At 43.7% G+C, this 26,033-nt stretch overlaps 1 protein-coding gene across 4 annotated transcripts in view; it reads left to right on the top strand.

Moving 5' to 3' along the window:
* Positions 1 to 26,033, top strand: part of CMTM8 (CKLF like MARVEL transmembrane domain containing 8) — a 95,579-nt gene that overhangs the window by 39,014 nt on the left and 30,532 nt on the right. Inside the window, exon 2 of one of the 4 annotated variants that reach the window (XM_073223673.1) lies at positions 15,532 to 15,706. The exons of the other annotated variants lie outside the window; for them this stretch is intronic. The gene's annotated coding sequence lies outside the window, so the exon portion shown is untranslated. The remainder of the gene's footprint in view (positions 1 to 15,531; positions 15,707 to 26,033) is intronic. 4 annotated transcript variants of the gene reach the window in all.

Genomic DNA, 26,033 nt, shown 5'->3' on the forward strand with positions numbered 1-26,033 from the left:
TAAATTAAAACAACCCTGATTTCATCTTTTGTTTGCTCTGTGGTTATCCAGCCCCTTACCAGATTGCTGGTTTAAATCCATCTTGGCTTCATCCTCAGAGAGCTGATGTATTTCTGTACAGAAGTCTGTGGACCTCAACATATAGTGTAAGAGGGAATATCAAGGCACCATTTCCAGATGTGTTTCTTCCTTCTTCACCCCCTTTTTGGAGAATAATTCAAAAGGGAACATTGGTTTGAATTCATAAAAAATACTGGCTTAGGTTGTCCCGTATGTTGTAAACATGTTGGAGTACATTGATTGAACCACAGGAATGCCAGGATTCTACCTCGCTTAGCTGGAGGTAGGATTCCCTGCTGGAGGAGTCACTGATGCCAGGGGAGATATCATAAACTGGTAGAAGGGGTTTTTAAGAAAAATTTATTCAAAACTTGGAAAGGAGGCAAAAAAGATTACTTACTACCCTTTCTGTATCCTGCTGAACATTGTTTAATACGTCCACCAAAGATCATCTAATGTTCTAGGGCAAAAGTCAGCAATTTTTTTCTGTGAAGTGCCAGGTAGTAAATATTTCAGGCTTTGCAGGCTGCCTGGTCTCTGTGATAACCACTCAACACCTCCTTTGTATCACAAAAGACTCATAGTAAGACATGAACAAGTGCATGGCAGCGTATTCAATAAAATGGATTTTATGGGCATTGACATCTGAATTTCATTATTTTCATGTGTCATGAAATATTATTCTTTTGTTTTTTCTCAACCATTTAAAAATATAAAAATCATGCACTTGCAGGCCTTATGAGGGCAGATGGCCTGAGAGCAGGAAGTTGCAAATTATTTTGTCCAGTGAAGGTGTGAGTGATTTCTCCTAGGTAGAAAAGGCTTGTCAAAGCTATTGCTTTGTGCCCTGAAGCATGTGAACTTGGTTTTATGTCTAAGTTTCCAGTTTATTCCAACACTCATTTTTCCTCAGCTTTCTTCCCCCACTTAGGGTTTTGTGCCTTCTTTTGAGCCAGTTTTGTCATCCTGCTGATTCCCAAGTGTTTAATAACTTTCCAAAAAAATTATGCTATGACAGCCACATAAATAAAAAGCAACATGGGGCATTTTAAACAATGTTTAAATTTCTATTCTTTTAAAAATAAAATATATATATATAAATTTCTATTCATTTGTTGTTAAAACTAAGAACAGGGTAAGTCAATAAATCGTTCAATGTAAGGGTAAAAGGTTTACACCACTCTTGCCCATTAAATGCAGGAATGGTCAAGGGAGAGTGAAGGTGGATGAAGAGGGGCAGAGGGAGAGACACACCTGGGATGGGTCCCATCTTGTGCTCATTTTGACCTGGGGGAATTGTAGGTTTGCTGCTCCAGGCATAGTGGAGGCATTGCCTGGCGAGTCTTGCCATCTCATACAATTTTCCAAAAATAACTTTGGTTTCCAGTCAGAGGTTCTTATCATTGATAATATTTTTAAAAAGAAGAAGAAAAAGACATTTTTTTCAGAAGGCATTAATGTAGAGAAGCCAGGTAATGTCCCAGAGAACACTGGACGAGGTGTTGAGGTTTGCAGTTTTGAGTTCATGACCACCCAGCTATGTAGCATTGGAGATCACAGTACTGTTGTAAAATTTAAAAAGCCTGGACTCTGTAGTCATTACTGTTCCTTCTCATGCTGAAAATTTTATAGCAAAAGAAAACCTCATTCCTTTTTGTGGAATTGACTTGAGTGGCCACTGTTCCTAATTTTATTTTTCTAAATGAGAATAATATAGTCTGTGTTCAGAATCTAGATTCCCAGGTTTGACTTCTTCCATAAAAGATAATCATATAATAAAAAATATAAAAGATAAATAACCACTTTCAAGTTACTTCTCTACTTGGAACACATAGTGGTGGAAAAATACAAAATGGTATCAGTCTACCTTTGCTATTCACTTTATGGTGCCAAGTGCCTCTGTCAGTGACTTCCTGTTACCTCCCCTCTACCTTACGAGCTTCGCAGTTCAAAGTTAGTTTTAAATCCGAAAGCAAGGATTTCCTTGGCTAAGGGGGAAAAGATGAAACAAAGCTCCAAAAAGGAGGGCTGACTTCCTGACAAGCCAGAACAGTGGTGCAAGAGGTGGACATTGAAGATAAGACACCAGGGGCCTCTTTTGAATTTAAAAGTACACTTGCAGGTACTTGAAATTCCATGGGGTTTTCAAGCCCAGAGAAGAGATTATAGCAAATCTCAAAGGACATTGGCCCTTAACCCTTTCAGGGAGGCCCCGGAGAATTGAGGAAAGCTAAGGTCCTCTCCTCATAAACATCTATCTACACACACACACACACACACACACACACACGCTTTCAGGGAGGCCCCGGAGAATTGAGGAAAGCTAAGGTCCTCTCCTCATAAACATCTTATCTACACACACACACACACACACACACACTTTCAGGGAGGCCCCGGAGAATTGAGGAAAGCTAAGGTCCTCTCCTCATAAACATCTTATCTACACACACACACACACACACACACACACACACACATTTTGGCAGCTTCAGGATCTTTTGAGATCTTTGCCTGAATTTGAAGAAGGACTTGGTCTCAAGTTTTAGCACCCAAATGACCCCTTTAAACTATTAAACAAAATTTTCTCTCCCTGACTCCCAACACTTACGAACAACCATGTGCCCAATTGTGCAGCCCTTCTCTTTTCAGCAAATAGCTCTTGATCGCAATTATGTGAATTTGCAACTCATTGTCTAAATTGCAGAAGTCCAGGATTCCCTCCCCCACAAAAAATGAGGTTGTAAATAAGTTATTCTAAAGAATATCTGAGTTGTCTTGTTCTAAATTGCTGATAGTTACTGCTTGCCGGGAAATGGAGGCCTTTCCTGACAAGATTTCTCTGTATTCTCTTGAGAGCAGTTGTGTTAGCAAGGTGTAGAGACTACTTTAATCTCTGCTTGGGATTTAGTGTGTACATAAATCTTCAAGCCCATTATTATATTGATGAGAAAGTTCTAGGATTTTTTAGAGCTCTGGTTCATCAAAACTTCTGATTTCAGCTCATCTTTAATGTGATGTCACTGTTAAAATATGTTGGATTGGATTCAGGGTTTTTAAAAAAAATACCTTATTCTTTCCAACACCAGAAGTGTCTCAAGTTACTTATCTTCGGATCTGAGGCAGAGAACACTTGGTTTTTAATACTTTTTCCCCTGGGATGTGTTTCTGAAGCATTCTGGTTTGATCGCAAGTTGATAGCCACCAACCTCTCTATCTTGTTTTCTTTTTTCCCCCAACTTTAGTTTTGAAAAATGTTTTAAATCTATAGGAAAACTGAAAGAACAATTCAGACGCCCTCACTTATATTTTGTAGACTCCTTCATTTAAATGTGCCAATTAACATTTTGCCACATTTGCTTCATTACCTTGTGTGTATATGTGTGCATTAATTTAATTTTTAGTTTTTTTGTTCAATCCCTATAAAGTTGCAGACTGGACACTTCCTAAATAAATGGTGAAGTATGTATCACCCAAGAACAAAGATACTCTCGTACATAATCACAGTGCTTTCAGCACACTGAAGTAACTTAGCATTGACTTACTACTGTGTAATATAGCCCATATTCAGATCTCCCCAAATGCCCCTCCCAATAATGTTCTCTGCCTCCACCTTTTGCTCAAGGATCCAATAAAGATTAGTAAATTGCATTTTGTTGCCATGTCTCTTCAGCCTTTTCTTATCTTATGATTTTGGTGGTTTAGAAGGATTCAGGTCATTTTCTTGTAGATTGCCCCATACCTGGTTTGTCTGTTGGCTCATGAAGAGGTTCAAGTTAAGCCGTTTGGGCAGGAATAGCACCCAAAGGGGTGCAGTATGTTTCTGGTTATATCACATCAAAAGCCCCTGGTAAGGGTTGCGCCCATACTGGTGTTGGTAAGTTTGGTTACTTGGTTACAGGGGTATCTGCCAGATCTTGTGAAAGGGACCTTTTTCTCTTGTGCTGAGTCTGTGGAGACCAGTTTTGAAACCACAAGAATGTACTTTTCCCCACAGCCTTTCATCATCCATTGATGGTCTTCTTGGCATTATTCTGATTTATTCTCGGAGGTGATGCCAGGGGTAAGGCAGAGTATGAAGGAAGGGAATCCCATCAGGTCTTTGTAGAACTGTCCCTTTTACTCCTTTGTGTAATTGTAAGAAATGAATGATGTGAGTGCTGTGTAGTTTCCAGATTGTTACATGCAATCTATATGAACAAAAGAAGCTTGATGTAGCTCTGTCTCTCCAGAGAGAGACCTCCAAGGCAAATGTTTGCTAGGAGTCAGTAGCCTGCCATGATTACTGAAGGTCTGGGTGAGGTCATTAAAATGTTTGATGTCTTCCCTGGTGGGAAACCCAGACAAATGAGGCAGAAGCCTTTAGCTTGGTTACATGTTGGATTTTCATGTTCCTATTAATCTGTGGAGCAGGAATGTTTGCTTCAGCAGCTTGGCCCAGATGAACAGCTCTGCAGCGGGATGAGGAATCAGCAGACAACTTGAAACTTTGTAAATAAAAGGTTTAACTAAAACTTTTAAGGAGGAATATTCCTGCATGCCTGTGAAAACGCAAGTGAACTTTGAATTTCATCTTCCCCTATAGGGTAGTGAACTAAAGTGTGTTTGGAGCTAGCAGGTAAGAAGCATCTGAGAAGGAAAAATGTTGGCAATCTAAATCCTCCTTGAGAAGTACTGTGCGTGTGTGTGTGTCTGTATGTGTGTCATTTAGTAACCTGAAACATTTGTTTCAAACACGTTGACTGTTGTCTACAGTGCCATCTTAGAATTGTAGCACTGTGTAACGTAGTCCTGTTAATGGCAGTGGTACTCAACCTGGCGTGATTTTGACCGTTAGGGAACATATGGCAGTATCTGGGGACATTTGTGGTCGTCACACCTGGGAGGGTGAGTAGAGGCCATGGATGCTGCTTAAATATCTTGAGGCAGACAGGATAGTGTCCCTTCACCCATGCACCACCACCACCACCAAAGAAATATCAGGTCCAAAATGTCAGTAGTGCCAAGGCTTAAAAGCTCTTTTTAACAGGATAAGAGGCCTTTTACCTGTAAATATTTGCAGTATACTAGGCACTGGGTGTTCCAAGAAAATTAAGACTGCACTCAAAGCTTGCTTTGTTAGGAAAAGAGACCTATAGACAGACCATCACGAAACTGGTGGAAAAATGTGCTTTTTTCTTTCACTTGCCTTTTTAACTATTTGAGAGGAGATGAAAGACAGAAACCTCCTTTGGGCTGGAGCTCACTGGATGTGAAGGCGTTACTCATTGTGGAAGTCTGAGAAGTCACACAGCGTTGTCACCGGCCATGCAAGACCTCTTATAGTTTCCCCATTTATCCCTCCTTCCCCTTCACACCATTGGCAACTCTATTTATGAGTTAAATGTAAATCTTTGATTTTGCATTTAAAAAAAATCAAATGTGTGTTGTTGACCTATGGCTATCTTACCACAATTGCATTTGCATAAATGATCTCCGTTTCTTTCCCAATTAGCTCTGAGCTACTAAAACCAGTTTATAAATGGTCTTGCTCTTTGCAGAAAACACAGAGGCAGCTTGGTGTCACTGGTTTTTAGGGACATTAGGGATACATTGTAAAGGAAAAAAATACAAAGCAGTGGAGTACTATACTGAGTTTTCTGTATAGAGAACAACAAATGTACAAACTCCCCATCTGTGCGTGTATACTTAAAAGGAAACAAAAGGAGATCTTTTTAGCACATCCCACAGGTTCTTCACCAGAGCCTTGGACTACCGGGTGGAACGGTGGAACGGTCCGTGGGGCACTGGAGTGCGGCAGGAGGAGATCTGGACTCCCTCTCTGTTTGTGACCTTAGCATTACTTAACCTCTCTGGGCCTCAGTCTCTCCATCTGCAAAATGAGGCTAATCATGGTACCTGCCTCAGAGTCATGGTGACGTTTAAATGAGAATACACATAAACACTCAGAACACTGCCAGGCACATAGTAAAGGCTAAAAATAAACATCATCTGCTATCATAGTTTGATATGGGTTGATAGTCACAGTGGAGCTTAGTGAATTTTAATCTTGTATCCATTAGATCCTGCAGTGAATCTTTTTATAAAATAATGGGGTAGCACCTTTAAGAATCTAAGGTTCAAAACTGTTTCACTGTTTGGGGTCACAGTAGTCCCCAACACTTAGAGATGCTTCTTCCTCCAGATACCGTGTCTGCTGCAAAGTTGTCATCATAGCTCTTCAATCCACAGTGACACGATGTGACTGGCTCCCATCTGGGGACAGCCACTGCCTGTGGGATGGTGGCATCAGGGGTTGGGAGGATTAGGAGGTTTGACCATTTCATAGACAGAAACAGAACAGGCTGGTGTCCAGGGAGCACTTGTGGCTTGGTCATAGGGACAGAGCTGCTTATTTCAAGACCCTCTTTAAGGTGTCCCCCGCCTCCCCCACTCACAGAAATGCCCAAGCCATGGAAAGCATCGCCAGGTGCTGCAGCAAGTCCACCTGACTTGAGTTTCAGCTCAGAAGGGCTCATGTATGCCTGAGCTGAAAGCCCATTTCTTCTTTTTCCCCATGCTTGATGCATGTGCCCACTGAGTGTTCCAAACTCAGGGCATCTTGGCATCTCATCTTTCCTCCAAGTCCAGCCCAGTGACAACTCAGTCATGCTTTCAGTACTTCAGCTCTTCCAGCTGGGCCTTTGGTCCATCTAGCTGTGCAGTGTGGACTCCAGCCCTGTGCTAGCCTTTTCTGTGTTCTCTGTGCTTGGGATGTCCCATGTCACTCCAGGTACTGCGGGCCTGTGCATCTGTGACGGGTCTGTTTGCTCCCCGGGGCACCAGATGACTGTATCCAGTCACTCTTGACCATGGTTGGTTGACCCAGCTTTGTTGACCCTGCTTTCTGTAGGATCACTTGCAATTACCACAGTTGGTTTCTATCTCCCTAGAAGAGAGGATGCGAGCAAAGGACATTTCAAAATCGGAGGAAGCAAAAACAGTAGAAAATTCATCCTCTCTGATATTTACCATATAAGTTACACATGTGGAGAGGGGAGGTGGGGTTATAGATGACTTTTTAAATTTTGTGGGTTTTTTCCTCCAGAACTCAAGTATCAAGGCTCTTAGGTGTCTTCAGAGAGGCCAGTGCTCTTCGGCGGGGGGCTGGGGAGAAGGTTTCGCTGGCAGGAAGGCCCCATCAGAATTGTGTCATGGCACTGGTACAGCAAAGGGGTTTTGTGGGTGATGTTAGGCTGCAGCTTGAATTTACAGTCCACCCATGGTTTTGCTACAAGAAAAAATGAACCTGAGCTGTGGATATGCTGTCTGGAGGTGCTTTAGAAATCTCCCATCCAGTAAATAACATCTTAATAGGAGGCCCTGTCCTTGCCTGCAAGGGGTGCCAAAGGAAGAAATGAGTTCAGTGAAAACAGGTCAGATTTAAAAGTAGCCCTTCACCACTTTCTTCCAGGGTTACTTTTCCTGTGACACGAGGAAGAAATCATACTGCCAGGTCCTGCAGCGCAGTGCAGTGCAGTGCGTGCGTGCGTGTCTGTGTGTGTGTGTGTGCGCGCTGCCAGGTCCTGCAGTGCAGTGCGTGTGTGTGTGTGTGTGTGTGTGTGTGTGTGTGTGTGTGTGTGTGTGTGTGTGTGTGTCCGCGCGCGCGTGTGCGCGCGCATTTCCTGCCACAAACCTGAGAATTTCATCGCCAGGATAATCCTTTATCCTCAGCTATGGGCACAGGCTTTGAATAGCACCAGGGACCAGGTGTACCTCTGAACCTTTAAACAAACTACTTAGGAAGTACTCTCAGTTGTTTTATAGAATTGGTTTGCATTCTTATGTAATACAAGTGTAAAAAATTATAGAAATTTGGAATATGAAAAATTGGGAAAAAATGTTTGAATACCCAATGCTAGAATAACGTCTGCTTTTCATTCTGGGAATTCTGTAGGTCATATTCTTAATGTTTTAATAATTTTAAAAGGTTATGATCAAATATAAACCAATGGGCCTGTTTATCCATAGGCAAATGAGTAAATACCTGTGGCATAGCCATTTGATGGGATACTGCCCAGTTCTATGAATTACTAATACACACAGCATTAAGACGAATATCATACGGTATGCTGAATAGGAGAAACCAGGCTCAATAGAGTACATACTGTATTCCCTATATCAGGAATTGGCAAACCATACAGTCTACAGGCCAAATCAGGCCCGCCATTTGTTTTTTTACAAAAAAAACCTAATTGAAGTTTACATTTTTTTCATGGTTGGGGAAAAAAATTAAAATAAGAATACTGTTTTCTTTTTTTTATTTTTATTTTGTTATCATTAATCTACAATTACATGAAGAACATTATCTTTACTAGGCTCTCCCCTACCCCAAGTCCCCCCTACAAACCCCATTACAGTCACTGTCCATCAGCATAGTAAGATGTTGTAGAATCACTACTTGTCTTCTCTGTGTTGTACAGCCCTCCCCTTTCCCCCACTCCCCACATTATACATGCTAATCATAATACCCCCTTTCTTCTTCCCTGCCCTTATCCCTCCCTACCCACCCATTCTCCCCAGTCCCTTTCCATTTAGTACCTGTTAGTCCATTCTTGGGTTCTGTGATTCTGCTGCTGTTTTGTTCCTTCAGTTTTTCTTTTGTTCTTATACTCCACAGATGAGTGAAATCATTTGATATTTGTCTTTCTCCGCTTGGCTTATTTCACTGAGCATAACACCCTCTAGCTCCATCCATGTTGTTGCAAATGGTAGGATTTGTCTTCTTATGGCTGAATAATATTCCATTGTGTATATGTACCACATCTTCTTTATCCATTCATCTACTGATGGACACTTAGGTTGCTTCCATTTCTTGGCTATTGTAAACAGTGCTGCGATAAACATAGGGGTACATCTGTCTTCTTCAAACTGGAGTGCTGCATCCTTAGGGTAAATTCCTAGGAGTGGAATTCCTGGGTCAAATGGTAAGTCTATTTTGAGCATTTTGAGGAACCTCCATACTGCTTTCCACAATGGTTGAACTAATTTACATTCCCACGAGCAGTGTAGGAGGGTTCCCCTTTCTCTACAACCTCGCCAACATTTGTTGTTGTTTGTCTTTTGGATGGTAGCCATCGTTACTGGTGTGAGGTGATATCTCATTGTGGTTTTAATTTGCATTTCTCTGATAACTAGCGATGTGGAGCATCTTTTCATGTGTCTGTTGGCCATCTGAATTTCTTCTTTGGAGAAGTGTCTGTTCAGCTCCTCTGCCCACTTTTTAATTGGATTATTTGCTTTTTGTGTGTTGAGGTGTGTGAGCTCTTTATATATTTTGGATGTCAAGCCTTTATCGGATCTGTGATTTACGAATATATTCTCCCATAGTGTAGGGTACCTTTTTGTTCTATTGATGGTGTCCTTTGCTGTACAGAAGCTTTTCAGCTTGATATAGTCCCACTTGTTCATTTTTGCTTTTGTTTTCCTTGCCCGGGGAGATATATTCATGAAGAAGTCACTCATGTTTATGTCCAAGGGATTTTTGTCTATGTTTTTTCTGAGAGTTTTATGGTTTCATGACTTACATTCAGGTCTTTGATCCATTTTGAATTTACTTTTGTGTATGGGGTTAGACAGTGATCCAGTTTCATTCTCTTACATGTAGCTGTCCAGTTTTGCCAGCACCATCTGTTGAAGAGACTGTTGTTTCCCCATTGTATGTCCATGGCTCCTTTATCAAATATTAATTGATCATATATGTTTGGGTTAATGTCTGGAGTCTCTAATCTGTTCCACTGGTCTGTGGCTCTGTTGTTGTGCCAGTACCAAATTGTCTTGATTACTATGGCTTTGTAGTAGAGCTTGAAGTTGGGGAGTGAGATCCCCGCCACTTTATTCTTCTTTCTCAGGATTGCTTTGGCTATTCAGGGTCTTTGGTGTTTCCATATGGATTTTTGAACTATTTGTTCCAGTTCATTGAAGAATATTATTGGTAATTTGATAGGGATTACATCAAATCTGTATATTGCTTTAGGCAGGATAGCCATTTTGATATTAATTATTCCTAGCCAAGAGCATGGGATGAGTTTCCATTTGTTAGTGTCCTCTTTAATTTCTCTTAAGAGTGTCTTTATAGTTTTCAGGGTATAGGTCTTTCACTTCTTTGGTCAGGTTTATTCCTAGGTATTTTATTCTTTTTGATGCAATTGTGAATGGAATTGTTTTCCTGATTTCTCTTTCTATTGGCTCATTGTTAGTGTATAGGAAAGCCACAGATTTCTGTGTGTTAATTTTGTATCCTGCAACTTTGCTGTATTCCGATATCAGTTCTAGTAGTTTTGGGGTGGAGTCTTTAGGGTTTTTTATGTACAGTATCATATCATCTGCAAATAGTGACAGTTTAACTTCTTCTTTACCAATCTGGATTCCTTGTATTTCTTTGTTTTGTCTAATTGCCATGGCTAGGACCTCTAGTACTATGTTAAATAACAGTGGGGAGAGTGGGCATCCCTGTCTTGTTCCTGATCTCAGAGGAAAAGCTTTCAGCTTCTCGCTGTTCAGTGTGATGTTGGCTGTGGGTTTATCGTATATGGCCTTTATTATGTTGAGGTACTTGCCCTCTATACCCATTTTGCTGAGAGTTTTTATCATGAATGGATGTTGAATTTTGTCAAATGCTTTTTCAGCATCTAATGGAGATGATCATAGTGGTTTTTGTCTTTCTTTTTGTTTATGTGGTGGATGATGTTGATGGATTTTCGAATGTTGTACCATCCTTGCATCCCTGGGGTGAATCCCACTTGGTCATGGTGTATGATCCTTTTGATATATTTTTGAATTCTGTTTGCTAATATTTTGTTGAGTATTTTTGCATCTACGTTCATCAGGGATATTGGTCTGTAATTTTCTTTTTTGTTGGGGTCTTTGCCTGGTTTTGGTATTAGGGTGATTTTGGCTTCATAGAATGAGTTTGGGAGTATTCCCTCCTCTTCTATTTTTTGGAAAACTTTAAGGAGAATGGGTATTATATCTTTTCTGTATGTCTGATAAAATTCTGAGGTAAATCCATCTGGCCCGGGGATTTTTTTCTTGGGTAGTTTTTTGATTACCGCTTCAATTTCTTTGCTGGTAATTGGTTTGTGTAGATTTTCTGTTTCTTCCTTGGTCAGTTTTGGAAGGTTGTATTTTTCTAGGAAGTTGTCCATTTCTTCTAGGTTTTCCAGCTTCTTAGCATATAGGTTTTCATAGTAGTCTCTAATAATTCTTTGTATTACTGTTGGGTCCGTCATGATGTTTCCGTTCTCATTTCTGATTCTGTTGATGTCTGTTGATTCTCTTTTTCTCTTAATAAGTCTGGCTAGAGGCATATCTATTTTGTTTATTTTCTCAAAGAACCACCTCTTGGTTTCATTGATTTTTTCTATTGTTTTATTCTTCTCGATTTTGTTTATTTCTTCTCTGATCTTTATTATGTCTCTCCTTCTGCTGACTTTAGGCCTCATTTGTTCTTTTTCCAGTTTTGATAATTGTGACGTTAGACTATTCATTTGGGTTTGTTCTTCCTTCTTTAAAAATGCCTGGATTGCTATATACTTTCCTCTTAAGACTACTTTTGCTGCGTCCCACAGAAGTTGCGGTTTTGTGTTGTTGTTGTCATTTATTTCCATATATTGCTGGATCTCCATTTTAATTTGGTTGTTGATCCATTGACTATTTAGAAGCATCTTGTTATGCCTCCATGTGTTTGTGAGCCTTTTTCTTTCTTTGTACAGTTTATTTCTAGTTTTATACCTTTGTGGTCTGAAAAGTTGGTTGGTAGGATTTCAATCTTTTTTAATTTACTGAGGCTATTTTTGTGGCCTAGTATGTGGTCTATTGTGGAGAATGTTCCATGTGCACTTGGGAAGAATGTGTATCCTGTTGCTTTTGAGTGTAGAGTTCTATAGATGTCTATTAGGTCCATCTGTTCTAGTGTGTTGTTCAGTGCCTGTGTGTCCTTACTTATTTTCTGTCTGGTGGATCTGTCCTTTGGAGTGAATGGTGTGTTGAAGTCTCCTGAAATGAATGCATTGCATTCTATTTCCTCCTTTAGTTCTGTTAGTATTTGTTTCACATATGCTGGTGCTCCTGTGTTGGGTGCATATATTTTTATAATGGTTATATCCTCTTGTTGGACTGAGCCATTTATCATTATGTAATGTCCTTCTTTATCTCTTGTTACTTTCTTTGTTTTGAAGTCTATTTTGTCTGATACTAGTACTGCAACACCTGCTTTTTTCTCCCTATTGTTTGCATGAAATATCTTTTTCCATCCCTTGACTTTTAGTCTGTGCATGTCTTTGGGTTTGAGGTGAGTCTCTTGTAAGCAGCATATAGATGGGTCTTGTTTTTTTATCCATTCAGTGCCTCTATGTCTTTTGATTGGTGCATTCAGTCCATTTACACTTAGGGTGATTATTGATAGGTATGTACTTATTGCCATTTCAGGCTTTAGCTTCATGGTTACCAAAGGTTCCAGGTTACTTTCCTTACTCTCTAAGAGTCTAACTTAACTCACTTAGTATGCTGTTACAAACACAATCTAAAGGTTCTTTTCTATTTCTCCTCCTTTTTCTTCCTCCTTCATTCTTTATATATTAGATATCAAATTCTGTACTTTTTGTCTATCCCTTGATTGACTTTGGGGATAGTCAATTTAATTTTGCATTTGCCTCACAATCAGCTGCTCCACCCTCCTTACCATGATTTTACTACCTCTGGTGACAGCTATCCAACACTAGAAACACTTCCATCTGTAGCAGTCCCTCCAAAATAGACTGCAGAGATGGTTTGTGGGATGTAAACTCTCTCAGCTTTTGCTTATCTGGAAATTGTTTAATCCCTCCTTCAAATTTAAATGATAATCTCGCTGGATAAAGTAATCTTGGTTCCAGGCCCTTCTGCTTCATGGCATTTAATACATCATGCCACTCCCTTCTGGCCTGTAAGGTTTCTGATGAGAAGTCTGATGTTAGTCTGATGGGCTTTCCTTTGTATGTGATCTTATTTCTGCCTCTGGCTGCTTTTAACAGTCTGTCCTTATCCTTGATCTTTCCCATTTTAATTACTATGTGTCTTGCTGTTGTCTTCCTTGGGTCCCTTGTGTTGGGGGATCTGTGGATCTCCATGGCCTGACAATGTCCTTCCCCAGATTGGGGAAGTTTTCAGCAACTACCTCCTCAAAGACACTTTCTATCCCTTTCTCTCTCTCTCTCTTCTTCTTCTGGTATCCCTATAATGCGAATATTGTTCCTCTTGGATTGGTCACACAGTTCTCTTGATATTCTTTCATTTTTAGAGATCCTTGTTTCTCTCTGTGCCTCAACTTCTTTGTATTCCTCTTCTCTAGCTTCTATTTCATTTATTGTCTCCTCAACCATATCCAACCTGCTTTTAATACCCTCCATCGTGTTCTTTAATGATTGGATCTCTGACCTGAATTCATTCCTGAGTTCTTGGATGTCTTTCTGTACCTTCATTAGGGTGTTGATGATTATTATTTTGAACTCCCTTTCAGCAAGAGTCATGAGGTCCATATCATTTAAATCTTTCTCGGGAGTTGTATTAACAATTTTACTCTGGACAAGGTTCCTTTGGCGTTTCATGTTTGTATATGGCGCCCTCTAGTGCCCATAATCTCTATTTTGGAGCTGCTGAGCCCCTGAAGCAATGTCGTGGGTTGCAGGGGAGCAGTACTGGTGCCTCAGGGTAGGAAAGAGCTGTTCCCTGCCTCCCGGCTGCTGTGCCTGTCTCCACTGCCTGAGCCAGTGGGCCGGGCACACAGGTATAAGTTTTTGTCCCAGAGCAGCCAGATATGGATCCCTGCTTTCCACAAGCAGCCGGAATCCCAGTCTCCCCAGGAACTCTGCCTGTATTAACTTTCCAACCCAGTAGTCAGGCGAGTCTCATGAAAGCACCATGAAATGTAGGTTTCTGCTCCCAGAGTAGATCTCCAGAGCTAGGTATTCAGCAGTCCCAAGCCTTCCACTCCCTCCGTGCTCCGTTTCTCTTCCTCTCGCCGGTGAGCTGGGGTTGGGGAGGGGCTCGGGTCCTGCGGAGCCACAGCTCTGGTATGTTACCCCGTTCACTGAGGTCTGCTCTTTTCTCCAGGTGTGTGCAGTCTGATGCCGGCCTCTTTCCTGTTGCTCTCTCAGGATTAGTTGCGCCAATTAAATTTTGTAATTGTATCCAGTTTTAGGAGGAAGCCTCTGTCTCTCCTCTCATGCCGCCATTTTTAATCCTAATTCAAGAATACTGTTTTGTGATATGTAAAAATTATATGAAATTCAAATTGGTGTCCCTAGACAGCTTTTATTGGAACACAGCTTGTTAGCCATTTGTGCTCTGCCTACAGCTGCCTGTATGCTCCAGCAGAGGTCAGGGGTTGTGACAGCAATTGTATGGCCCTCAAGGCCTGAAATAGTTGCTATCTGGCCTCTTACAGAAAAAGCGTGCTGGCCCCTATGTTGGATGACTTTATTCACACGAAATTCTAGAAAATATAAACTAATCAAGAGGACAGAAAACAGATCAGGGATTGTCAGGTGGCAGGAGGGGTAGATTGCAAAACAGCAGCCCGGAATTTGGGGCGGTACTGGAAATGTTCTGTGTTTTGTGAATTTGGGAAAATTCACAAAACTGTACACTTTAAATGGATGCCAGTTATACGTAAATGATATTTCAGTGAAGTCATGGGGGAGAAACAGAGTGGGCCCACGTGCCCTCTGTAAACATTCTGCACAGTTGGGATGACAAAGCTTGTCCTCTTTGAGGGCTTTTGTAATATATTCATTCTGTGTCCGTGCTTGGGTCAGTCCTGGTGCAAGGCAGTTCCTCACCTTGCTTGGGATCATGCTTCCTGAATCTGCTGTTGTCCCCATGGCACCTGGGTGCTGCGCTGCCGTTTGGCTTTCTGATTGAAGAAGAATCAGGGTGAACACAGGTGTTCGGCCCGTTAGCTCTCCTGTGCGGTTGCAGAACTTTCTGCCCAGTGTCCCATCCCCCTGGCTCTCACCTACCTATCCCCTCCTTCCCCTCGCCCCTGCCCCCCTGCATCTGGTTTGGATGGCTCCCCTCCACCCTTCCAGCAGCCACTGCATCCCAGCTCACAGGCCCGCCCTCCCCGGCTGCAGGCTTGCTCACGGTGGCTCACACTGGGAGCTCAGCGATGCTCACCTTATCACCGGTGCTGTGAGGATCTGCAAGCCATTTCTTCCTTGATCTTCCATCTTTACAGCCAAATATTTATATTCTTCTGCTGGCCGGCATAAATTTTCACTTAAAATTACCACCTCTCAGGAAGGAGATATACATCGAACATCTGGGCTGCAAGCTAACTACAGTGCTGGTTTTTTCGGGTTTCTCTTTGCCTTTGCATGTTAGTTTATTATTGATGCTGTCACAAATTATGACAAACTGAGTGGCTTAGAGCAACACAAATTTATTCTCTTACAGCCCCGGAGGTTCAGAAGTCCAAAATCCATCTCACTGGGCTAAAGTCACGGCTGCCCAGGCTGCGTCCCTTCTGGTGGCTCTCAGAGTCTGTCTCCTCGCCTTTTCCAGATGCATTTCTTGCCTTAACTTAATCTCATCTGCAAAGCCCTTTTTGCCATACAGGGAACATTCCCAGGTGGGTATTAGAACAGGGACACCATTAGGGAGCCATTCATACCACTCCAAGTCATTCCTTCCCCCACTTGCCCCTCTTCTCCTGGTCTTTCAAAGCAGTGTTTTTCAGAGTTCTATGCATGTGTCACACCTAAATTGTTTTTGTTTTTAAACAGGATGCATGTTATTTATTCTGCAGTCTCGAAGCCAGATGTCTCCCTGCCATCAAAGTGTCCCTGGAGAGCAGCTGTGGGGGCTGGGCCCCCTCTGAGGGGGAGGGCGCTGTCTGTGATCGCACACCAAGGGCTGTCCTGGGCCAGCCAGGATCTTGGCTTCGGTGGAGCCGGGAAGCCACCCTGGGTTTACGCCCAGGTCCCCCACCGTCTGCTCTGTGAGCCAGGGCCATTCGTCTCCCACTCAGGTTCTCCATCTCTCATGCCCTGTCCTTGAGGCAGGGCCAAAGGCAGGTTCCTTTTCCAGTCACTTTCCAACACTCTGAGACCGACTAGCTCCACATGTAAATTTTTAAGTGTAGATTACTGAGTGCCAGAGATTTTGCCCTGGTAGGTCTGAGATGGGGCTCAGGCATCTGCATTTTTAACAAACTCACCATGAGATTTGGGGGCTGGCAGTCCAAGCATCACCTTTTAAAAGTATCAGAGGTGCAGCCCAGGCCAATTCCTGTAGAAGGTTCTACAGCATTTGTCTCTCATCTTGGAGGCTAGTGTATCTGTAGGGGCAGCCAACCCCACAGAAGGAGTCTCTATGCTTTGCTCTGCATCAGCCTGGACCCTCTGGAGAACAGGGAGCAGTGTGAGTAGGTTAGGAAAGGGCAACCTTGTAACTCTGGCTGTGCCAGGTGGGAGGACACACTGGGTGTGAGGGTGCCTGGGGAGGGGGGAAAGCCGCATGCGCACCAAGGTCACCGTGCAGGAGTTGAGGAGGCTGGAAGGAGTCCGGAAGGCACCAGCCCTCCAGGGAGCAAAGGTGTGAAGGCAGGTCCTGTTCAGGGAGAGCGGGCACAAGGAGCAAGCAGGGTGTGTTTCTGAATGCTTCTGTTTTCTTTCTTCCCTGAGCAGTAAGGAGGGGGAGTTCCTAGGGCTTTACCAGTCGCTGGAGGCATCTCCAATGGGGATGTAACAAGCCCTTTCCACGGATCTTGAATTGTGCTCTGGTGGACGCTGCCTGGTTTCTGTTCTACACTTGCTGACTTTGGAGTGGCACAGGGAGCCTCTGGCCAGTGGTCCAGTAGGTAGCCTAAGTTCTGGGGGTAAGACAAAGGTGGCTCAGCCGCAGTCCCTATTTTCAACACTTCACAGTTCAGGGAAAAAAAGATGCGGACACAGCCCAAAGCACCAGGCAGGTATGGGGTTCGCAGAGCGGGCCCCCTGGGCGTTCTGCTTAAGGCCAAAAGGGTTCCATGATGAAGTTTGGAAAAGGTCAGGTTAGATTATTCGAGTTCCTTCAGAGGCTTTAATATGCTGCATTTCCAAGAGGGGGCCAGCGTCAGCCTTCCCCAGACTGACCTGACATTAACCCTGTTTTTATGGAGTACCGCTGAAAACGTATTTTGAAAAATGTGACTTATGGAGCACGTGATATAGTGTTTGGTGGCTTGTGGTGTTAGATATTAATTCCTAAATTATCTGGAGCTGACAGCCTGTATCATATTCTCCCTAAGAAAGCCAGTGACTCTTAACTTTTTTTCTTTTTTTTTAAGTAGTAGGTCTACTTTGAGAAATTCTTTGAATTCTTTGAAATAACTAGACATCCTCTGGGAAGTCACAAAAAGAAATTGCTGAAATGTGAAATTTCATGCTATACTTCTGTGATTCCGTATTTTTACTTGCTTGGGTCCTTCCACCGGATAAGCTGCTTTGATGGTTTTGGCTATTGTCTTTTTTAAAAAAAAAAAATTCCTCTGAGATTAACTCAGACTTTTCCAGTGCCCAGTGTTTACATATCCGGTCCAGAGCCTTGACAGATGGGCAGCTCTTTCAGAGCAGCTTAGAAGACATTGACAGAAGGCATGGCAACAATGTGACCTTTATTGTTAGTGTGTGACTAGGTGTGTGTGGCCTCACAGAGATGTTGAATCACTTGTCAAGCTCTACACTACTTGAAGATGAAATGAAAGCGGGTTATAAAGGTGTCTGCTTGCTAGTTTTGGAGTTGTTTTTCCAAGAGAGCAATAATTCAGTTGAGACTCAAAATGTATTCGAGGGAATGAATATTTCAGGGTTCCACACTCCGATCAAACCCCTGACCCATTGTGAGCCCAGATTTGAAAGCTTCTCTGCCAATGTGGTGGATATTTTTCTCTGATAAGAAAATGCTTTTGTGTATAGTTTATTCCTAAAAATACAGGACAAGTCAGTGTTTGAAAATTGAATGTGAGACTTAACATGTTACTATAAGAGACCTGAATCTTGGGAAGTAGCTCAGGATCCAGATTTGTAAGTTTTCTAACTGTCTGGAGGGCTGTGCATGAACAGGGAGGGCAGGGAGAGAGTGGAGTGCATCTCGCAGCAACTTGTCACTCACAAGCTGTGTGACTTGGGACAGCTACTCGGGTCTGCCCTCATCTGAACTGAAGTTGGTAATAAAATCAACCTCAAGGCCATGTGAGGATTAAGGGTGCCCATACACGGAAAGGGCTCGACTGCTGCCTAGCCCTCAGGGGCTGCTCAGTAAATGTTAATTTATTATTTATGAAAGAACGTAGATTAAACAGTAAGTATGGACAATTGTGATTACTTTTCTAAAGTAAATTCTTCACGTCTGACTTGGTCCATCTTTCTTGAAATGACATTTAGTGGGAAAATAAACATTCCTGTTGGAAGGAAGACTTAACTGCTAAAGGGAAGGAGGCAAGAGATGGTCATAAGTCTGGCCAGGTTTTATTTCCAAAGTCACATATTGTTGGTGGGAAAGTAAATAAAAGTAAATGCAAGTCTAACCTTTATAAAGGTGTCCTAAGGACAAACTCGGGTACTTTTTGGCTGAGTAGTTAGACTTAAGTATAAACGTGCCCTGCAGTGAACCTGAACGCATGGTGTGGTATTTATACAAGGCAGTTCTTTGCCGCACTGTTTGCAATAGCAGGAAACCAGAAACCACCAGAAGTGCCACCCATCAGGAACTAGCAGAGACAGTACTCAGGAATATTCTGTAGTGTTTAATGTGAACTAAGGGTGCTGTCTAAATTCTTAGAGAAAATCTCCAAGATGCATGAAGTCAGAACAGCAAGGGGTCTGGGAGTCGGGGGAGTCAAGTACAATTTTGGAAAAATACAGAAAAACTAATAACAGTGTTTGGCTCCAAGGGGTAGGGAGGGAAAGCTGCAGCAAGAGGGACCCAAGCAAGAGAGGAGCCGGTGACGAGGAGACATCTCACTAGACAGAAACGTCTTGTGCATTTCGATTTCTGAACCAGGTGGACGTACTCCCCATCTGAAGAGTTAAGATAATCAAGGTATTTCAACTCCAGCCTTCCTCCTTTAGGGTGTCGCCCTCCCTAAAGTGCTGAAGCCCCAGGAATTTCTCTGCATTTAGGAGTGTGTGGTTTTCTTTTTATTTTATTGTGGGAGATTTCCCATATAACAAACTCCCATGTGCCTGCCGCCTAGCTTCAGTAATTATTAATTTATGGTCAGCATTGTTTCACCTGTATTCCTATCCGTTCTTCCTCCAGGAAGAAATCCTTGATGACATACCATTTCATCTGTAAATATTTCATTAGGTGGCTCTAAAAGATAGGAGTTCGGTTTTCAGATTTTGGAAAACATTATATATATATATTTGAAAAAAATTAAACTTCTCTCTACCCTCCCCCACACATACACAAAAGTATGATACTGTCACATTTGAAGGTTGGCTTTGTTGGATTAATTTTTGAAATATTAATCCTCAATCCATACTTTTAAAGTTGCCCCCAGTTCCTCCATCACTTTTCCTTGCTTTTTAGCTGCTCTTCAGGGAGGTCATCCAGCATTTCCTGGGGCATTTCCCACCAGGTTTGGCCTCCTCTGTAGAATGGTCTGGGGACTTCCGTCCTATGAACCTGTGGTCAGCAGTACTATCACCAGCACAGGCAGTTACATGTTTCCATTTTCCACTCACTGTAAAGGTAAAAAGCAACAAAATATCTGGGCATTTGCAGCAGGAACTAGTGCTGTGAAGGAAGGGTGTCAAAGCCATCAAAACTACCCTTGAGAAAACAACCCTTAGTGGCAATGCTGGTTTGTCAGCCGATGTCAGGATGCTGAACCTAGAAGGCATTTGGGGGCTGCAGTTAATAATGTGCAAAAATTGGAAGTTGTGTTTCTGTGTTTCTGCATATAGTAGGCCTGCTGCGAGCAGCTGTGGAGGAGAGGGAATCCCAGGAAACACTTCCGATCTGGAGTCTGCTGTCTAAAATTCTAAACCAACCCCAAACAGAGCCACTCCCTCAGATCCTTGGCAAGCTGCCCTGGCACATATGAACTATGGTTGGATTTAAGAGAAATGAAGGTCTACACCCACAGGAATGTTCGTAGCAGCATGTTCTTAAGAGCCAAAAAGTGGAAATGACTCAAATGTCCACAAACAGATGGACAAACGTGGTGGGTCATACGATGGAATGTTATTCCACCATTAAAAAGGGTGCATGCTGCCAACACACGACAGCACGGATGAACCCCGGCAAGGAAGCCAGATGTAAAGGGCTGCGTGCGGGAGGATACCGTTTGTATGAAATGGCCAGAGGAGGCAAATGTGCAGAGACGGGAGATTATGGTTGCTTGGGGATTGGGGGTTGTGGTTGGTGGGAGGAAATGGGGAGTGACAGCTAATGGGTGAGGGGTTCTTTAGTATAATGCAAATGTTCTAAAATTGTGCCCATGATTAAACAGTTCTGTGAATACACCAAAATCCATTAAACTGTGCACTTTGGTGTGTAAGTTATATGTCAACAGAGCTGTTATTAAAAAAATAGGATTTGGTTAATTTACACCATCTCAGGATGTCCCTGCATCCCTTCCTTGGCTTTTGTTTTGTTTCCTGGAGTTGGGATGGGGTGCAGCCCCCAGGGTAAGGGTGTGGTAGGTAAGATGAGAGAGGAGGAGAGGGGGCTGCCTGTTACCTTGAAACTCTGTAAACTTAGTTTCTCTCCTAAAAAATAATTATCTAGGAAACAGTGGTGGCTTTATTTGGCACCGTGATCCTATTTTACTTCCAGCACTTCATTTGGGGTTATAAACAGCTGTTCCCTTAGCAGATAATAGCTTCCTCCCTCCCCCAAACTTATTTTAAAGTATATTTGTGCATTTGGGGCAACAGTCAGTGACTTTCCTTTTCTAGAGTTTGCCTGTGTTGGAAATTGCTTCGGTCTTCGAAAAACAAACAGCACTAATTAGCTAAGGAATTAGCTAAGGACAGGCTCTGTTATTTGTATGACCCAACAGGAAGACAAAGTTTAAAAACAACACCCAAGTCAGAGGTCTCTTCTCCTGCTGGTGAAAGAGCCATACCAGTCTTGTTTCCTAGGGAAGTGTGAGGCTAGTCGAACCACATCGGGGCCTACATGAGGCTTGGGTCATACACCAGCTTGCTCACTGAAAAATCCGCTGAAAATAGAAAGCGGTACTGGGGAGAGAGGGGAGAACCCACAACTAGCCAAAGTGTGCAGGTGCGACGTGAGAGTTTAGGTGTGTGGACTGACTCCACTGGTCCCTCTCTGGATCTTCCAGGAGGAAAGGGGCAAGTTCTGACATCTTTGGTAAAATGTGGTGGTGAGGAAGAAGGGGCCTTGCCTGGGAAGAGTGCCCCCCCATATCATCCCAGACTCCCTTTGATATGGAGGGAACGTGTAGCTGTAATCTACGTAGGGAGTTGGTGAGAGTCATCTGGACTGCTGCCTGTTTTCAGAACTTCTTGTTCAAACACAGCCAGCCCCATTTGTTTACATATTAGCTTCTTTCAGGCCTCAACCACAGAGATGAGTTACTGCAACCACCGTCCTACAAAGGCTAAAATACTCACTATCTGGCCCTTTACAGAAATTTTGCTGACTTCAGTGCTAAGTGCTGGAATTCCCTTCCCTTGGGAGTCCCTGAAAGAGGCCTTTATTTGTGGTATTTGGAACTTGAGCCTAATATGTGTTGGGAGGAAAAACCACAGGTCTCAGAGCTGTACAGCGAGAGGCTCAGAAGCCGAGGCAGCAGGCAGCGCTATTCAGACTGTCCCGACAGGCGAATCTGCGCTGTGGTCCTCAGATGGCTTGTTCTTGCGCTGTCTGTCCTCCTTGGGGTGGTCAGGAAGGCAGTGACCGGGTCTGCCCTCACACATTCTTTAGTGGTGTGCTTATCACTCACCAGGAACATTTGGAGTCAGGAGCTGGCATGAAACTAATGTACATTTTGCATGACACAAAGTTTAATGTTTTTTTCCCCCATAAGGGCTTTTTAAAACTTCCGCATAGATTGGTAACCCAGGCAGCTTCTGGGCCGGGCCACTCTTAATGCCATCCTGGTCACAGACAGCTGTTGAGTGCTGTGCTCCCAGGGTTTCTAGGAATTGTCAGTCCTGGTGGCAGGGGAACAGCCAGTTCGTGCTAAGGCAGTGCCCCCCACACCCGTGCACCGCCCCAGCCCTCCTCACAGCTGGGCCCGAGTGTGCGCCCCTGGCCCAGGCTGGGCAGCTCACAGTGTTCCCCAGGAACTTAGGCTTTGAGGCAGAGTTGCTGTAATCGCTCCCCAAGGGGCCAGAGCTCTACCTTTGACGGAGTGAGCGGCCTTTTTCTGTGTGGCTGGGACATGGAGAAATCCAGAGGGAGACAGCAGAGGGAGGTCCTTGTGTTCCCCGCAGCATCTTGGTAGATCTCGGTTCCTGCTTCTGCAAAATAGGTGCTGTAGGGCTGGATGGGGTCAGACCTCAGAGAGCTCCATGGGCTCTCACCACGGACACCGGCCCAGGTGTGCATCCTGCCACCTTACAGGTGGGGAGGTAGTGGCCTTCAGCATAGCAGTTGCGGAATGGCCCAGGGGTGCTGAAGCCAAGGGAGAGGATATTCAGATGGTTTGGTCAGAAGACTGGAGGTGAGGCCTCCCAGCCATGCATCTGACAGCTGCTGAGTTCCTAAGGCCAGCAGGGCTTAGGGGGCAGAGACGGCAGCAGGTGGCCATTGAGGGCCTGCTCTGGCAGCTCTCCTCTTGGCACTTGTCATCAGGCCTCCTGTCCCCAGTTCGCTTCCTTGAGACACATCCATGGCTTTCTAGGAGCAAGCAACATCAATGAAACACCCATTTCCATGTTTTCCCCTGACTCTCCATCTCCATCTTAGGTAGTTTACAAAAACAAGCTTGTTGTACTTTCTCAACGAATAAAATATACATTTTTTAAAATAGTTGATGCCAGCATAGCTAGACTCTGACTCTCAAACATGACACCTTTTACCCATAATGTTTCTCTGTAGGTTTTACTTTTAATAGTCCTTCCACATAAATAGTTCCCAGTTGTTTCTGAATCAGAGACCTAGTCACCACAAGCTTTTCCTTGTAGCCAAGAGACCCCAAGAGCTTTGTATCAAAGACCCCTTCCTGCTTGAGCTTGCCCAGGACAGTGTCTGTCATCCAAGGATTCTGAACTGCTAACATCCCTTTCTGGTTTTCTGAGCATAATTCAAAAGGTGTCCAAAGTCCTGGTGAATAAAGCCTCTAGAGGTCAGAAAATCAGGTGCAAATCCTCTACCTATTGCCAGCTTTGGGCAAAGTGCCAGTGTCTCTTCGGTTTCTTCACTTCGAAAATGTGGACACATTTACCAGCACATTGTCAAATTGTTGTAGAGATTGGTGGTGATACTTAGGAAGCCCCTAGCCCATTGTGGACTCAAGGAATGCTAGCTGTTTCTTTTTTCTTCCCCTGTAAAATGATGCAGATCAAGGCCAAGGCTGATCACTTCTGCTAGCTGCTAACAGCCTTGCAAATATTTGGGTGGATGTGACAATGAATGCCTTTGAAACTGGTGAAGTGAATTTTGGAGATTTTTGGTAAACTTTGGTATGCCAGCCCCATGTTTCCACAATGAATCGAATTGGCTGAGCTTGCTTTTTCTATCAGGACCCTTCCTCTCATTTCTGTGTAGTTCAGTTATCAGCTTTTAATTTCACCGTGGTTTGCAAAATGACCTATTGTACCACTAAGTGAGGCATTGGGAGTCTGATTTTGAAGCTGTTTGCCTATCATGTGAAACCATTTTTCCAGTCTGGGAGCCATACCTCTTGAGTTCTGAAAACCTATTTCCATCCACAAAGGCTTTCAAGTTATGCCCTGCAAAAAAATGTTCTCTGAGCCTCTCCTTTCAAGAGAGAATATGGACTTGTTATAAATAATACAAATACCTATTTGTTAAAATGTTCTGCCTCCATTGGGCAAGCTGCCAATTTACTGTAATCATCTCAGGTTCACTGGCTTCTTGTGAATTGTCCTCTTAAATGAAACTGTGCTCTGCCTCTTTGAGACAGGTGAAGAAGGCAGCAGACAGTCTCATTTTCCTCATTTAGGGAATTATTGTGAAACTCATCTAAAGAAAAGGGGTTCCCTGTGTCATCTTACCCTGGAAGGAGCTTGGTGAGCTGTTTAAAATTTCAGCAGCATCTTACTGCAAGTTTACTGGGCGCAGTGATTTATGACCACCCCCAATGCATCATTACATGCCCATTGAAATCGTGAAACAGACCAAGGGGTGCTTAGGTGCAACTCAGTTACAGGGAAAAAAAAGTTCCAATAATAGAGATGCATTGTTATTGGTCAGCTTTAGAAAACCTGTGTGATTGTTCCACAGAGAAGAGCCCATGCTGGGCTATGAATACTGTGCTTGCTTCTATGTAGGGGAGGGGACTTTTCCTTTTTTTAAACACTCAATGGAAGGGAAATGTCACAGTAGGTGTCTAAATTAATGAGCCCTGCTTCTATAAGCCTGAGCTTACCAGGTTTTTCAACCAAGATATCCTGAGCCTCTGAGAGTGAACTCCTCTCTCAGGGACTTGAGGGTGGGGCCCGAGGCTATCCAGGTGAAATTTTTTTTGGAGTTCTACATTTTATTTTTAAAATTCCTGTGAGCTGCCTTCTCCTTTGCAATATTTCTGGTTTTGATTTTCAGTGAAAAAGTACTGTCTCAGTCCATTCTGGCTGCTATAGCAGAGTACCATAGAGTAGGCGGCCTATAAAAACACATTTCTCTCACAGCTCTGGAGCCTGGGGAGCCCAAGACCAAGGCGCCGGCTGGTTCAGTGTCTGGTGAGGGCCTCCTTCCTGGCTCCTAGAGGGCTGTCCTCTCACTGTGTCCAGCACGGCTTAAAGTTAGAGTGAGCCTCCTGGGGTCTCTTTTATAAGGACACTAACCCCATTCATCGTGGCTCCATCCTCATGACTAATTACCTCCCAAAGGCCCCACCTCCCAATGCCATCACATTGAGGATTACGGTTTCTGTATGAATTCGGGGGATACAGACAGTCTATAATATATTTAGTTATGTGTGGTAGTTCTTCTCCTGTGTCACCTGCAACTGTGGGCAAAATTGATGCTCAAGATAATGTGGCTTCCCATATTCCAGCAGCTGCCAGGTCCCCCAGGTTCGTTGTGTACTGTACATCATTCTTACCACTCAATAATCACAAGGCAGTCCCAAGGGACCACAGTGGCTGAATGTAAAATGCCGGGTTGAGCACTGGACCCCCTGAGCGGAGGGGTGTTATACTCCTGGGAGCAATGGTAGTCCTTGGCATCAACCAGGATGGAGGCACTTACCAAGACCCATGGAGTAAGCCAGCTTGGGACATCTGGCTGAATACCTTCTCTCAGAAATGCAGGTCGGCTCCGAAGCTGCAAAGGCGGCCAGGAGAGGTGTAGAGGCCAACCTGGCAGGGCCCCCAGTTCCCCCTCCACCCACCCACCAGCCTCCTAGGCAACGTGACTGAAACAGATGTTCCTGATGATGAGCCCTTGTTCAGGCACCTTACTGGCTCTCCCCATCTGGCCATTGCCAAAGGAGAGTTTGAAGATGTGCTAAATTGGAAACACTAATGCCAGAAATACCTGTTTCCAAAAATGCCTTTGGTTGTATTGTGCCTGCCTGATGAGACAATCTGAGCTCTGCAAGCTGCCACCCAGAGCTCTCCACCATGTGGTGCAGACTGCCCTCTCCTCCACATCTCTCACCGCCATCCCAAATGTTGCCCTTCCTCTGACCCTTTGCCCACATCTTTAAAGCAGGTAAGTGCCAAGTCCCAGCCTCACCCCTGCCTGGAGTGCAGCTACTCCCATCAAAATCCTGGCCTTCCAGACGCCCTGAGTACCCTCTGAGCACCCAG

This window comes from Manis javanica, chromosome 15, assembly GCF_040802235.1.
Source record: "Manis javanica isolate MJ-LG chromosome 15, MJ_LKY, whole genome shotgun sequence".
NCBI classification, from domain to species: Eukaryota; Metazoa; Chordata; class Mammalia; order Pholidota; family Manidae; genus Manis; species Manis javanica.